The 15,913-nt window shown below is 30.8% G+C and overlaps 1 protein-coding gene across 2 annotated transcripts in view; it reads right to left on the minus strand.

Moving 5' to 3' along the window:
• Positions 1–15,913, minus strand: part of LOC126749711 (protein sickie-like) — a 57,866-nt gene that overhangs the window by 17,584 nt on the left and 24,369 nt on the right. For both annotated transcript variants that reach the window (XM_050459395.1, XM_050459394.1), the window contains exon 2: positions 9,128–9,309. The gene's annotated coding sequence lies outside the window, so the exon portion shown is untranslated. The remainder of the gene's footprint in view (positions 1–9,127; positions 9,310–15,913) is intronic.

Below are 15,913 nucleotides of genomic sequence, written 5' to 3' on the forward strand. Positions count from 1 at the left end.
AATATTTTTAATGACAAGGCGATGGAGATTTTTTTTTATCAAGGAATAATGGTTATTTAAAAATAAAATATTTATAATGGTATAATTAAACATATATCTATATGGCTAAAATAAAAAATATTGGGAAGGTTGTAATGCCTTTGTGTTGTCCACATTGTCGTATTTTTTAAAAATTATTCTATATTTTAATGTAGTTCTAAAGCAAGAAATTGTATGCAGAAGTGGCAAATATTAAGGCGTTAGGTTAAAATGTGAAAAAGCTTTTAAAGACATTCAAAATATTAAATGAAATTGACGTAGATCGTTGTATTATTTATGTTATACTAAGAATGAAATTTGTACGTTTCCTGTGCCTTATTATTAATAATTATGTACTGCACCAACGCTTATATTATTCTTACTTTTGGCACATATTTTTTGTTGTAACTGAGTCGTTTTGTTAGGAATTTTGAGAAAAACAATGATTTTGGACAAAGGAGTCTGAAAATTCGAAAATTTATACACATATTCCTTGAATATTTTGAGTGGAGACCTATTTCAGGAATTTTGGAGTCATGTAGAAGATTTTGAGAAAAATGAGGATTTGTGAAAAAAATTATGTAAAATTTCGCAAAATGCTCATAACTGAAGTCATAATTTAAATTTGAAAATGTATACACAAGTGTTCCTTGAATAATTTGACCATAGAACCATTTCAGGAATTTTGAAATTATGTACATTCTAAATATTAGTAATAAGGTAAGGCACGCAATGAAAATGTTCTCTCTTTTAATAGGTGAAACTAGAATTTTAATGGAATGTTTTGAAAATCCTGCAGTAGGTAAGCTTGTTTACTTAAATTAATTTGTCATAATTTTTATATAAGATTTTGTTTCTAATTACAAGAATAGCAATAACATTTTATGTACCCGGAAATATATATTAAAATAATTTTTATTTAAATTGACAGTCTTGACTATTCCAGGTACATCATAAAAATATGGATCGATTTCACAGTTATTTAAATTCGTATCAGACTAATTATTATCTGTAGTAGTATTTATGCCTGCTAACTAGAAAATTTCTTGTCATTAAGGCAGATAAAAAATTGGGTTTTATTATTCGTAATTTTTAATTGTAAATGATTTTAACTGTCTTGGTTCTTGAGTTATAGACACTTTGCAACTTTAAAAAAAAAAAAAATTAGCCACCCTTAGAATTTTTTTTCTAATTTCCTGTATAATATTCAGAAAAATCCTGAAATAGGTGTCAAATGAAATTAGATGAAGAATCCCTGTACAAAGTTTCATGATTCTAACTGTCTTGGTTCTTGAGTTATAGATATTTTGCTACTTTTTTAGAAAAAAAAATGAGCCACCCTTAAAATTTTTTTTTTACTTTATGTATATTATTCAAAAAAATCCTGAAATAGGTGTCAAATGAAATTAAATGGAGAACCTTCGTACAAAGTTTCATGATTCTAACTGTCTTGGTTCTTGAGTTATAGACACTTTGCCACTTTTTTAGAAAAAAAAATATTAGCCACCCTTAGAATTTTTTTTTCTAATTTCCTGTATAATATTCAGAAAAATCCTGAAATAGGTGTCAAATGAAATTAAATGAAGAACTCCTGTACAAAGTTTCATGATTCTAACTGTCTTGGTTCTTGAGTTATAGACACATTGCAACTTTTTTAGAAAAAAAAAATTAGCCACCCTTAGAATTTTTTTTTCTAATTTCCTGTATAATATTCAGAAAAATCCTGAAATAGGTGTCAAATGAAATTAAATGAAGAACTCCTGTACAAAGTTTCATGATTCTAACTGTCTTGGTTCTTGAGTTATAGACACATTGCAACTTTTTTAGAAAAAAAAAATTAGCCACCCTTAGAATTTTTTTTTCTAATTTCCTGTATAATATTCAGAAAAATCCTGAAATAGGTGTCAAATGAAATTAAATGAAGAACTCCTGTACAAAGTTTCATGATTGTAACTGTCTTGGTTCTTGAGTTATAGTCACTTTGCAACTTTTTTAGAAAAAAAATTAGCCACCCTTAAAATTTTTTTTTTACTTTATGTATATTATTCAAAAAAATCCTGAAATAGGTGTCAAATGAAATTAAATGAAGAACCTTCGTACAAAGTTTCATGATTCTAACTGTCTTGGTTCTTGAGTTATAGACACTTTGCAACTTTTTTAGAAAAAAAAATTAGCCACCCTTAGAATTTTTTTTTTTACTTTATGTACGTTATCCAGAAAAATCCTGAAATAGGTGTCAAATAAAATTAAATGAAGAATCCTTGTACAAAGTTTCATGACTCTAACTGTCTTGGTTCTTGAGTTATAGACACTTTGCAACTTTTTTAGAAAAAAAAATTAGCCACCCTTAAAATTTTTTTTTTTTACTTTATGTACGTTATCCAGAAAAATCCTGAAATAGGTGTCAAATAAAATTAAATGAAGAATCCTTGTACAAAGTTTCATGACTCTAACTGTCTTGGTTCTTGAGTTATAGACACTTTGCAATTTTTTTAGAAAAAAAAAATTGGTCACCCTTAGAATTTTTTTTTCTAATTTCCTGTATAATATTCAAAAAAATCCTGAAATAGGTGTCAAATGAAATTAAATGAAGAACTTCTGTAAAAAGTTTCATGATTCTAACTGTCTTGGTTCTTGAGTTATAGACACATTGCAACTTTAAAAAAAAAAAAAATTAGCCACCCTTAGAATTTTTTTTCCTAACTTTCTGTACGTTATCCAGAAAAATCCTGAAATAGGTGTCAAATTAAATTAAATGAAGAACCTTCGTACAAAGTTTCATGACTCTAACTGTCTTGGTTCTTGAATTATAGTCACATTGATAGGTCAAAAAAAAATTCTAAGGGTGGTCAATTTTTTTTTTTTTAAATGGCAAAGTGTCTATAACTCAAGAACCAAGACAGTTAGAATCATGAAACTTTGTACGAAGGTTCTTCATTTAATTTCATTAGACACTTATTTCAGGATTTTTCTGGAAAATGTACAGAAAGTTAGAAAAAAAAATTCTAAGGGTGGCTAATTTTTTTTTCTAAAAAAGTTGCAAAGTGTCTATAACTCAAGAACCAAGACAGTAAGAATCATGAAACTTTGTACAGGAATTCTTCATTTAATTTCATTTGACACCTATTTCAGGATTTTTCTGAATATTATACAGGAAATTAGAGAAAAAAATTCTAAGGGTGGCTAATTTTTTTTTTTTCTAAAAAAGTTGCAATGTGTCTATTACTCAAGAACCAAGACAGTTAGAATCATGAAACTTTGTACAGGAATTCTTCATTTAATTTCATTAGATACCTATTTCAGGATTTTTCTGGATAATGTACAGAAAGTTAGAATTTTTTTTTTAAGGGTGGCTAATTTATTTTCTAAAAAAGTGGCAAAATATCTATAACTCAAGAACCAAGACAGTTAGAATTATGTAATTTTGTACAAAAATTCTTCATTTAATTTCATTAGACACCTATTTCAGGATTTTTCTAAAAAATATACAGTAAGTTAAAAAAAAAAATTAAGGGTGACTAATTATTTTCTCTTTTTCCTCAATTAGTCCCTTAAAAGATTCTAAAAGTAATATACACCTTCATCCGGGCCCTCTGTTCTTTTCCGGCAACTCCTAATGTCTCCTGGATTCTACAGGAGTCCTTTTGTAAGTTTGCTCTTCTTTCAGTGCTGTGTGCTTCCCTCAGAAAGAGCTCAACAGATCAGAAAGCCTGAAAGAGTAGATCAATTTTTTTAGGAATTCCGAAACTGTTTCCAGAACAGCTTCGAAGCCACCTACATCCAGTTCATTTAACTCCAGTTCTTTTAGGACAACATTGAATTTATTATCAGTGCCAATGTTAGTGCGAATCCTCTTAATCCTTACAATGACCAATTGTTAACATAATTAATATTTGTATTGAGTGTATTGAGTCCTTAATCCACTTTCAAATTTCACCAACACATTAGGTAGAAATAATGTCCTAAAAGAAATCCCTGCTCTTCCCTCGATTCTCCCAAAATGGCGTATTCAAATCGGGTTTCCACTCTACCACACAGAAACTTCCCTCCCGGAAAAACTGCACATCAAACATCTGCCAGTGACGCTTTTCTTATAACCGCGAAACTTTCCCCGGAAAAGAGATTTAAGTGGGATCTGCGTTGCTCCCTTTGAGCCCTTTAATACAGTAAACACCTCACGCCGCAACTTTTATTAGAAGAAAAAGGGAGGATTCAAACGTGCCCCAAACACACATCGACGGGAAATTATGAAAAACGACTTGGGGAATAGCCAAAGTTTTCCTTCACATACGTAGTCGGTCAACAATTATTTTAAGGTGTAACTTACAGCCCTAGTCTGTCCTATAAGGATTAATGAGATGCTTCTCCCTTGCCCTCTTAGGGGAAATCATTAGTTAATATTTATTTCACCCCTGGGGCATGTAAAGTATGATTAGTTCCGTTGTTCTTCGGATGGGACTTTGTGGGGGTTTAAGTTGGAATTTCTTCCTGTACCGCATTTTCTGCCGCAGTCCAGATAGCCCAACTAAGAAAGAAACTGTACTGACACCCTATGGCACGTAATATGATAATATTCCGAGTTCTGAAAAGCCTTTGAACCGTTCCAAAGGACGACAAAGGGATATAAAAATGACGCTTTAAAAACAAAAAAAAAAAAGTCCCCCAGTGAAATATTGTTATTGTCTCTGTCGTCTGCAGGGTTGACACTTCAATTTGGCCTGATGAAAAATGAATTTTATGAGCGGCGGAAATTGTGAGTGGACTTTTTTTTTCTTTAGGTCCGAAAGTTAATCCTCAGGGAAATAAATGTATTTATTGGTGCAGGTCGTCTGCAAAAGAGACATTTACAGACAACCGGTGGTATAATACGGGAAAACTCAAAGGAACGTTCCGTTAATTAAAGGTCCGTGTGCGAAATTAAACTTTTGAAAAAAACCGATTGTGTTCCTCTCGAGCTCACGGACGTGTTTAAGAATAAATTGAAATTAAGCGGGCGACGGTCAACTGGCCTTGACAATTTTGAAGAAACTCATGAAATGTCCTGTTTTGAAAAAAATTTGGGCATTTGGAGAGGCATAGGCACAAAGCAAAAACAATTTCAAGTTTTATTTATTTATTCAATTAAAAACACCAATACAAAGGTACACTATAAGACATACAAGAGAAAAACAAAAAGATTATTAAAATAATTAAAACAAACAGTTCAAAAGATGTAACCTTATGTGGCACACTAATATGTTAAAGAAGCCAATATTATTACACTTACACAGACTATAACAATGTTCTAACATTGTAAAAAATTGTCAAATGAGGACTAAACAGTTCGTCATGCCTGCATCTAAAACTGACCTTAGGAACATAAACATTTATTAAGTTAATAAGAGTAAATCTTTGGTGTTCTATGTTGTTTAATATATTATATTAAATAAAAATCACAGAATGTCGTTCCTTCTATCACAGAGTTTCTTTCATCTTTTATGAATAAGAGTCTCAGAATTTTTTTACTGTCCATTCAATATACTCTGAATGACAATGAGCTTTAGATGACCATATTAGTGCCACATATTCTAAGTGAGGCCTAACAATAGCAAGTGTTACAATAAGACTTAGATGTTTATAATTTTTACAATTACGAATAATAAAACCCAATTTTTTATCTGCCTTAATGACGAGAAATTTTCTAGTTAACGGGTATAAATACTACTACAGATAATTAGTCTGATACGAATTTAAATGTGAAAAGTGACTATTACTTAAGAACCAAGACAGTTAGAATCATGAAACTTTGTACAGGAATTCTTCATTTAATTTTATTAGACACCTATTTCAGGATTTTTCTGAATAACGTACAGAAAGTTAGGAAAAAAAATTCTAAGGGTGGCGAATTTTTTTTTCTAAAAAAGTTGCAAAGTGTCTATAACTCAAGAATCAAGACAGTTAGAATCATAAAACTTTTTACAGAAGTTCTTCATTTAATTTCATTAGACACCTATTTCAGGATTTTTCTGGATAATGTACAGAAGATTTGAAAAAAAAATTCTAAGGGTGGCCAATTTTTTTTTCTAAAAAAATGGCAAAGTGTCTATAACTCAAGAACCAAGACAGTTAGAGTCATGAAACTTTGTACAGGAATTCTTCATTTAATTTCATTTGACACCTATTTCAGGATTCTTCTGAATATTATACAGGAAATTAGAAAAAAAAATTCTAAGGGTGGCTAATTTTTTTTTCTAAAAAAGTTGCAAAGTGTCTATAACTCAAGAACCAAGACAGTTAGAGTCATGAAACTTTGTACAGGAATTCTTCATTTAATTTCATTTGACACCTATTTCAGGATTCTTCTGAATATTATACAGGAAATTAGAAAAAAAAATTCTAAGGGTGGCTAATTTTTTTTTCTAAAAAAGTTGCAAAGTGTCTATAACTCAAGAACCAAGACAGTTAGAGTCATGAAACTTTTTACAGGAATTCTTCATTTAATTTCATTAGACACCTATTTCAGGATTTTTCTGAATAACGTACAGAAAGTTAGGAAAAAAAATTCTAAGGGTGGCTAATTTTTTTTTCTAAAAAAGTTGCAAAGTGTCTATAACTCAATAATCAAGACAGTTAGAATCATGAAAATTTGTACGAAGGTTCTTCATTTAATTTCATTTGACATCTATTTCAGGATTTTTCTGAATATTATACAGGAAATTAGAGAAAAAAATTCTAAGGGTGGCCAATTTTTTTTTCAAAAAAAATGGCAAAATGACTATAACTCAAGAACCAAGACAGTTAGAGTCATGAAACTTTTTACAGGAATTCTTCATTTCATTTCATTAGACACCTATTTCAGGATTCTTCTGAATATTATACAGGAAATTAGAAAAAAAAATTCTAAGGGTGGCTAATTTTTTTTTCTAAAAAAGTTGCAAAGTGTCTATAACTCAAGAACCAAGACAGTTAGAATCATGAAATTTTGTACAAAGGTTCTTCATTTAATTTCATTTGACATCTATTTCAGGATTTTTCTGGATAATGTACAGAAAGTTAGAAAAAAAATTCTAAGTGTGGCCAATTTTTTTTTCAAAAAAAATGGCAAAATGACTATAACTCAAGAACCAAGACAGTTAGAGTCATGAAACTTTGTACAGGAATTCTTCATTTAATTTCATTAGACACCTATTTCAGGATTTTTCTGAATAACGTACAGAAAGTTAGGAAAAAAAATTCTAAGGGTGGCTAATTTTTTTTTCTAAAAAAGTTGCAAAGTGTCTATAACTCAAGAATCAAGACAGTTAGAATCATGAAACTTTTTACAGAAGTTCTTCATTTAATTTCATTTGACACCTATTTCAGGATTTTTCTGGATAACGTACAGAAAGTTAGGAAAAAAAATTCTAAGGGTGGCCAATTTTTTTTTTCTAAAAAAGTGGCAAAATATCTATAACTCAAAAACCAAGACAGTTAGAATCATGAAACTTTGTACAGGAATTCTTCATTTAATTTCATTTGACACCTATTTCAGGATTTTTCTGAATATTATACAGGAAATTAGAGAAAAAAATTCTAAGGGTGGCCAATTTTTTTTTCTAAAAAAGTTGCAATGTGTCTATAACTCAAGAACCAAGACAGCTAGAATCATGAAACTTAGTACAGGAATTCTTCATTTAATTTTATTCGACACCTATTTCAGGATTTTTCTGGGTAACGTACAGAAAGTTAGAAAAAAAAATTCTAAAAGTGGCCAATTTTTTTTTCAAAAAAAATGGCAAAGTGACTATAACTCAAGAACCAAGACAGTTAGAGTCATGAAACTTTGTACAGGAATTCTTCATTTAATTTCATTAGACACCTATTTCAGGATTTTTCTGAATAATGTACAGAAGGTGAGAAAAAAAATTCTAAGGGTGGCTAATTTTTTTTTTTTAAAAATGGCAAAGTGACTATAACTCAAAAACCAAGACAGTTATTTTTAGAAAAAAAAATAGGCCACCAAAAAAGGAACCAAAAATTAGCCACTCTTATGATCTAGGTTTTAACCCATCGTCATGGTACTTTTTTTCAGCTACTTTTGCCCAACTAATCCAATACTAAAATCAGATTTTTAATCCTAAAAGTCGTTTTTCCAAAAACAACTAAATCTTGATAAAGTTAAAAGGTTAAGCTTCATCCTCGAAAAAAAGATTTATTTCCGGTGTCTACTAACGCCTTAATTATGGTAAAAAATGGCCTCTAATCCGGCCTTTAAGCGGTCCACCCTTGGAAAAACTACCGCACCCCGGAAAAACGAAAACAGGCAAATAACCTCCGGGAAAATAAAGCGGGGTCCCTTGTCGAACATCTGGACCGAAATTTATGACTTTTTTACGAGAGTTCGGGACCGACGAAGGGTGAAATTGAGATGCTTTGCTTAGGTTTCGATATAAAATTCAAACAGGCCCTTTTTTATAGTCAAGAGTTTTGTAAAATTACTTATTTTGACATACACGTTTTTTTGCCATTGGGTTTTCCAATCGACAAGTTCCAGATTCGTAAAATATCCAAATGGGTTCCAAGAAGCCACACCCATTTTGGTCACTTCGTTTGTTTTTCCAAGATGGCGCTCGTCCGCCATTTTGAATTTTTTCAAATTTTTTTAGCCATTTTATAAGAGACTTATTGCGCTTGCACGCCCGTGCGCTCATCCACCATAATATCAGGATCAGAAAAATGGTTACATTATATAAAAAAAAAGAATTTCAACACTCCTCAGGAATATATGAACAAGAAAAACAATTTCACACCCTGTATAACCAATTTAATTAAATAATAATTAAATGCCAATCGTATTCTGATAATATGGTGAAGGCGCGCATGTCACCCAGACCGTTAATCGAGCTAATATAGTTTATTCACGAGTTGTTTGATAGGCCCACAGAGTTGGCTTTTTGCCTTAAAGCCACTAAAAGCAAAAAAAATTCGATTTTTGAACAATAATTGTCTTAATTCGCAAAAATAATCGTGGCCACCCACATCTGTAATTTTTGAACCAAAAGACAACCTTTTAATGGAAGGATTTTCGTGGCAGCCAACTGTGACCCAATCAAAACCCGAACATATGTATGTCGATAAAGCAGTTTCCTACCTGTTGGGCGTCATGTCTTGCTGTTGGCGGGCTTTTGTTGCCTGTTTGTGCCGCGAGAGGGCGAAGAAGAGCGCCAGAATGGCCTTCAGTTTGCCATCTCGCAATTCTTGGGCGGCGATGCCCTCGATCCCTTGGACGTGTTGCGAGTGGAGGGTGGACAGGCACAAGTTGATGTTGTCCAACTAGAAATAGAGAGAAAAAGTGGAAGGTTTTGGAAAAATTGTATTTTTTTTAGATTTTCTAAATTATATAGACTTGTTAAGAGTTTAAAATAAACCCATCGACTTGATACCAACCATACCATGGTACTCTTTGAATTGCATAAAGTCTCTTAAAAAAACAAGATAGACCCCCTCGACATGGTACTTATTTTAAGCTAGTTTTTTCTGACAAATTCAATAGTGAAATTATATTTTTGGTACCACCCATGGTACTCTTGAAATTGCATAATATTTCTTAAAAAACAAGATAAACCCCTCGACATGGTACTTATTTTAAGCTATTTTTTTCTGACAAATTCAATAGTGAAATTATATTTTGGTACCACCCATGGTACTCTTGAAATTGCATTAAATTTCTTAAAAAACAAGATAAACCCCTCGACATGGTACTTATTTTAAGCAATTTTTTTCTGACAAATTCTATAGTGAAATAATATTTTTGGTACCACCCATGGTACTCTTGAAATTGCAGAAAGTTTCTTAAAAAACAAGATAAACCCCTCGACATGGTACTTATTTTAAGCTATTTTTTTCTGACAAATTCAATAGTGAAATAATATTTTTGGTACCACCCATGGTACTCTTAAAATTGCATAAAGCTTCTTTAGAATTAAGACAATCCCATCGACATGGTACTTTTTTTCAGCTAATTTTTTATGACGAATTCAATAGTGAAATCGTATTTTTGGTACCACCCATGGTACTCTTAAAATTGCAAAAAAGTTTCTTAAAAAACAAGATAAACCCCTCGACATGGTACTTATTTTAAGCTATTTTTTTCTGACAAATTCAATAGTGAAATAATATTTTTGGTACCACCCATGGTACTCTTAAAATTGCATAAAGCTTCTTTAGAATTAAGACAATCCCATCGACATGGTACTTTTTTTCAGCTAATTTTTTATGACGAATTCAATAGTGAAATCGTATTTTTGGTACCACCCATGGTACTCTTAAAATTGCAAAAAAGTTTCTTAAAAAACAAGATAAACCCCTCGACATGGTACTTATTTTAAGCTAATTTTTCTTGACAAATTCAATAGTGAAATTATATTTTTGGTACCACCCATGGTACTCTTGAAATTGCATAAAGTTTCTTAAAAAACAAGATAAACCCCTCGACATGGTATTTATTTTAAGCTATTTTTTTCTGACAAATTCAATAGTGATATTATATTTTTGGTACCACTTATGGTACTCTTAAAATTGCATAAAGTTTCTTAAAAAAACAGATAGATTCCTCGACATAGTACTCATTTTAAGCTAATTTTTCCTGACAAATTTAATAGTGAAATTATATTTTTGGTACCACCCATGGTACTCTTAAAATTGCATAAAGTTTCTTTAGAATTAAGACAATCCCATCGACATGGTACTTTTTTTCAGCTAATTTTTCATGACAAATTCAATAGTGAAATCGTATTTTTGGTACCACCCATGGTACTCTTAAAATTGCAAAAAGTTTCTTAAAAAACAAGATAAACCCCTCGACATGGTACTTATTTTAAGCTATTTTTTTCTGACAAATTCAATAGTGAAATAATATTTTTGGTACCACCCATGGTACTCTTAAAATTGCATAAAGCTTCTTTAGAATTAAGACAATCCCATCGACATGGTACTTTTTTTCAGCTAATTTTTTATGACGAATTCAATAGTGAAATCGTATTTTTGGTACCACCCATGGTACTCTTAAAATTGCAAAAAAGTTTCTTAAAAAACAAGATAAACCCCTCGACATGGTACTTATTTTAAGCTAATTTTTCTTGACAAATTCAATAGTGAAATTATATTTTTGGTACCACCCATGGTACTCTTAAAATTGCATAAAATTTCTTAAAAAACAAGATAAACCCCTCGACATGGTATTTATTTTAAGCTATTTTTTCCTGACAAATTCAATAGTGAAATTATATTTTTGGTACCACCCATGGTACTCCTAAAATTGCATAAAGTTTTAAAAAAAAACAGATAGATTCCTCGACATGGTACTCATTTTAAGCTAATTTTTCCTGACAAATTCAATAGTGAAATCATATTTTTGTACCACCCATGGTACTCTTAAAATTGCAAAAAGTTTTTTAAAAAACAAGATAAACCCCTCGACATGGTATTTATTTTAAGCTATTTTTTTCTGACAAATTCAATAGTGAAATTATATTTTTGGTACCACTTATGGTACTCTTAAAATTGCATAAAGTTTTAAAAAAAAACAGATAGATTCCTCGACATGGTACTTATTTTAAGCTATTTTTTTCTGACAAATTCAATGGTGATATTATATTTTTGGTACCACCCATGGTACTCTTAAAATTGCAAAAAGTTTCTTAAAAAAAAAGATAAACCCCTCGACATGGTACTTATTTTAAGCTATTTTTTTCTGACAAATTCAATAGTGGAATTATATTTTTGGTACCACTTATGGTACTCTTTAAATTGCATAAAGTTTAAAAAAAAAAACAGATAGATTCCTCGACATGGTACTCATTTTAAGCTAATTTTTCCTGACAAATCACCCATGGTACCACCCATGGTACTCTTAAAATTGCAGAAAGTTTCTTAAAAAACTAAACAAACCCATCGACATGGTACTTTTTTTCAGCTAATTTTTTATGACAAATTCAGTAGTGAAATCGTATTTTTGGTACCACCCATGGTACTCTTAAAATTGCAAAAAGTTTCTTAAAAAACAAGATAAACCCCTCGACATGGTACTTATTTTAAGCTATTTTTTTCTGACAAATTCAATAGTGAAATTATATTTTTGGTACCACTTATGGTACTCTTAAAATTGCATAAAGTTTTAAAAAAAAACAGATAGATTCCTCGACATGGTACTTATTGTAAGCTAATTTTTCCTGACAAATTCAATAGTGAAATCATATTTTTGGTACCACCCATGGTACTCTTGAAATTGCATAAAATTTCTTAAAAAACAAGATAAACCCCTCGACATGGTACTTATTTTAAGCTATTTTTTTCTGACAAATTCAATGGTGATATTATATTTTTGGTACCACCCCATGGTACTCTTAAAATTGCAAAAAGTTTCTTAAAAAAAAAGATAAACCCCTCGACATGGTACTTATTTTAAGCTATTTTTTTCTGACAAATTCAATAGTGGAATTATATTTTTGGTACCACTTATGGTACTCTTTAAATTGCATAAAGTTTTTAAAAAAAACAGATAGATTCCTCGACATGGTACTCATTTTAAGCTAATTTTTCCTGACAAATCACCCATGGTTACCACCCATGGTACTCTTAAAATTGCAGAAAGTTTCTTAAAAAACTAAACAAACCCATCGACATGGTACTTTTTTTCAGCTAATTTTTTATGACAAATTCAGTAGTGAAATCGTATTTTTGGTACCACCCATGGTACTCTTAAAATTGCAAAAAGTTTCTTAAAAAACAAGATAAACCCCTCGACATGGTACTTATTTTAAGCTATTTTTTTCTGACAAAATTCAATAGTGAAATTATATTTTTGGGTACCACTTATGGGTACTCTTAAAATTGCATAAAGTTTCTTAAAAAAACAGATAGATTCCTCGACATGGTACTCAATTTTAAGCTAATTTTTTCCTAATAAATTCAATAGTGAAATTATATTTTTGGTACCCACCCATGGTACTCTTAAATTTGCAAAAAAGTTTCTTAAAAAACAAGACAAACCCATCGAGATGGTACTTTTTTTCAGCTAATTTTTTTATGACATATTCAGATAGTGAAATCGTATTTTTGGTACCACTTATGGTACTCTTTTTTATGACAAATTTAGTACTGAAATCGTATTTTTGGTACCACTTATGGTACTCTTAAAATTGCACAAAAGTTTCTTAAAAAACTGGATAGATCCCTCGACATGGTACTCTTTTTGAGCTAATTTTTCCTGATAAATTCAATCGTGAAATTATATTTTTGGTACCACCCATAGTACTCTTGAAATTGCAACAAGTTCCCTTAAAAACAAGATAAACCACTTGATATAGTACTCATTTTCAGCTAATTTTTTCTGACAAATTCAATAGTGAAATTAGATTTTTGGTACCACTTATGGTACTCCTAAAATTGCATAAAGTTTCTTAAAAAAACAGATAGATTCCTCGACATGGTACTCATTTTGAGCTAATTTTTCCTGATAAATTCAATCGTGAAATTATATTTTTGGTACCACCCATAGTACTCTTGAAATTGCAACAAGTTCCCTTAAAAACAAGATAAACCACTCGATATAGTACTCATTTTCAGCTAATTTTTTCTGACAAATTCAATAGTGAAATTAGATTTTTGGTACCACTTATGGTACTCCTAAAATTGCATAAAGTTTCTTAAAAAAACAGATAGATTCCTCGACATGGTACTCATTTTGAGCTAATTTTTCCTGATAAATTCAATCGTGAAATTATATTTTTGGTACCACCCATAGTACTCTTGAAATTGCAACAAGTTCCCTTAAAAACAAGATAAACCACTCGATATAGTACTCATTTTAAGCTAATTTTTCCTGATAAATTCAATGGTGAAATTATATTTTTGGTACCACCCATGGTACTCTTGAAATTGCAAAAAGTTCCTTAAAAAACAAGACAAACCCATCGACATGGTACTTTTTTTCAGCTAATTTTTTATGACAAATTCAGTAGTGAATTCATATTTTTGGTACCACCCATGGTACTCTTGAAATTGCAAAAATTTCCTTAAAAAAGCAGATAAACCCCTTAACATGGTACTCATTTTGATCTAATTTTTCCTGATAAATTCAATAGTGATATTATATTTATGGTACCACCCATGGTACTCTTAAAATTGCATAAAGTTTCTTTAGAATCAAGACAACCCCATCGACATGGTACTTTTTTTCAGCTAATTTTTTATGACAAATTCAGTAGTGAAATCGTATTTTTGGTACCACTTATGGTACTCTTAAAATTGCAAAAAGTTTCTTAAAAAAACAGATAGATTCCTCGACATGGTACTCAATTTAAGCTAATTTTTCCTGATAAATTCAATAGTGAAATCGTATTTTTGGTACCACCTATGGTACTCTTAAAATTGCAAAAAACTTCTTAAAAAACAAGATAAATCCATCGACATGGAACTTTTTTTATCTAATTTTTTATGACAAATTCAATAGTGAAATCATATTTTTGGTACCACCCATGGTATTCCTATAATTTTAAAAAAATTCTTAAAAATTACGAACCTATGAATATGGTACTCTCTAATATTCATTTCTCCTTTATAGGAAAACCAAAAAAAAAAAAATTTTTCGTTGGAGTAATTTAATTGTTGCCAATTATTTTTTTTTTTAATAAAAATCGAATTTCTCGATAAAATTGATAACACAGAAAAAAATGGTTCAAATAGGAGTTACGTGCAATTATCAGAGCTATTATTGGAAAAAGAAATTTTAATGTTATCTACCATTCTGGGAGAAAATCCTGCAAAACTTCTAATCCAATAAAGACCAATTTCTCAAGTTGTACGGGAACTTTTTTCAAAATTATTTTTCCAGTTAATGCTTAATACATAGTTTTTTGAAAGAAACAAAATTTGCGTCAAACTAAAAACAATTTTCCACCCTTGCCGGTCAATTTTCCATTATCAGATTAATTTAGCATCGCACGCCACACCAACATAAATCAGTCCCGCGTAAAATGCCGGATTAAATTACACAAAACTCGAAATTTACACCTCGTAACTTGATGTTAATTAAACCTGGAACCTTTGGGAGTGAGAGAAAGAGAGAGCGCGTTAGGGAATTGATTATAGGCAGATTTATGTACGTCCTCACGCCTTCTCACTCTTACCTTTACACCGTAGACGTCACATTAACATTTTCTCACTTTGACAACTGTCAAAAGTGACTATTTATTTAAATTTCACAACATATACCAACTTATTTCTCGAATGATTTTATTCCCGGATCATGTTTTTCCCGATTTTCTGGTTTTTCGAGTACATCCCGTGCAGTTTCCGGTTCTTCCTCGCCCTGGTCATCTTGGGGAAAATGATGAAGGACGTGCACGAGTACAATTGGAAAATAAAACAGTCGCGCCCCGCCACCATTTTGAAAAAACACACGAAATTCGAGAAAAATGCGACGGCGAGTTTCACCAGGCGGCCTGACGTCAGTTTCTTTAATCGGGGAGACTTTGGATTCCAAAACGGCAGCACCGTCCAGGGATCTGGATAAAGAGGGAACACCGTTGGAAACTTTTGGAATATGTGAAAATTTTGTGTTTTTTTTGTTGTATAAATTATTAATATAGGTGACGTATGTGGAATGTCTTGTTTTTTCAATAAAAATGTAAAAAATTGATTTTTGTAGATTTTGGGAATACCGTGGATGGTACTGAAAAACTTATCTTACCATTGAATTTGTCGTAAAAAATTAGCTGAAAAAAAGTACCATGTCGATGGGGTTGTCTTGATTCTAAAGAAACTTTATGCAATTTTAAGAGTACCATGGGTGGTACCATACATATAATTTCACTATTGAATTTATCAGGAAAAATTAGATCAAAATGAGTACCATGTTAAGGGATTTATCTGCTTT

The sequence above is a fragment of the Anthonomus grandis genome, unplaced genomic scaffold, assembly GCF_022605725.1.
Source record: "Anthonomus grandis grandis unplaced genomic scaffold, icAntGran1.3 ctg00000516.1, whole genome shotgun sequence".
Classification (NCBI taxonomy): Eukaryota; Metazoa; Arthropoda; class Insecta; order Coleoptera; family Curculionidae; genus Anthonomus; species Anthonomus grandis.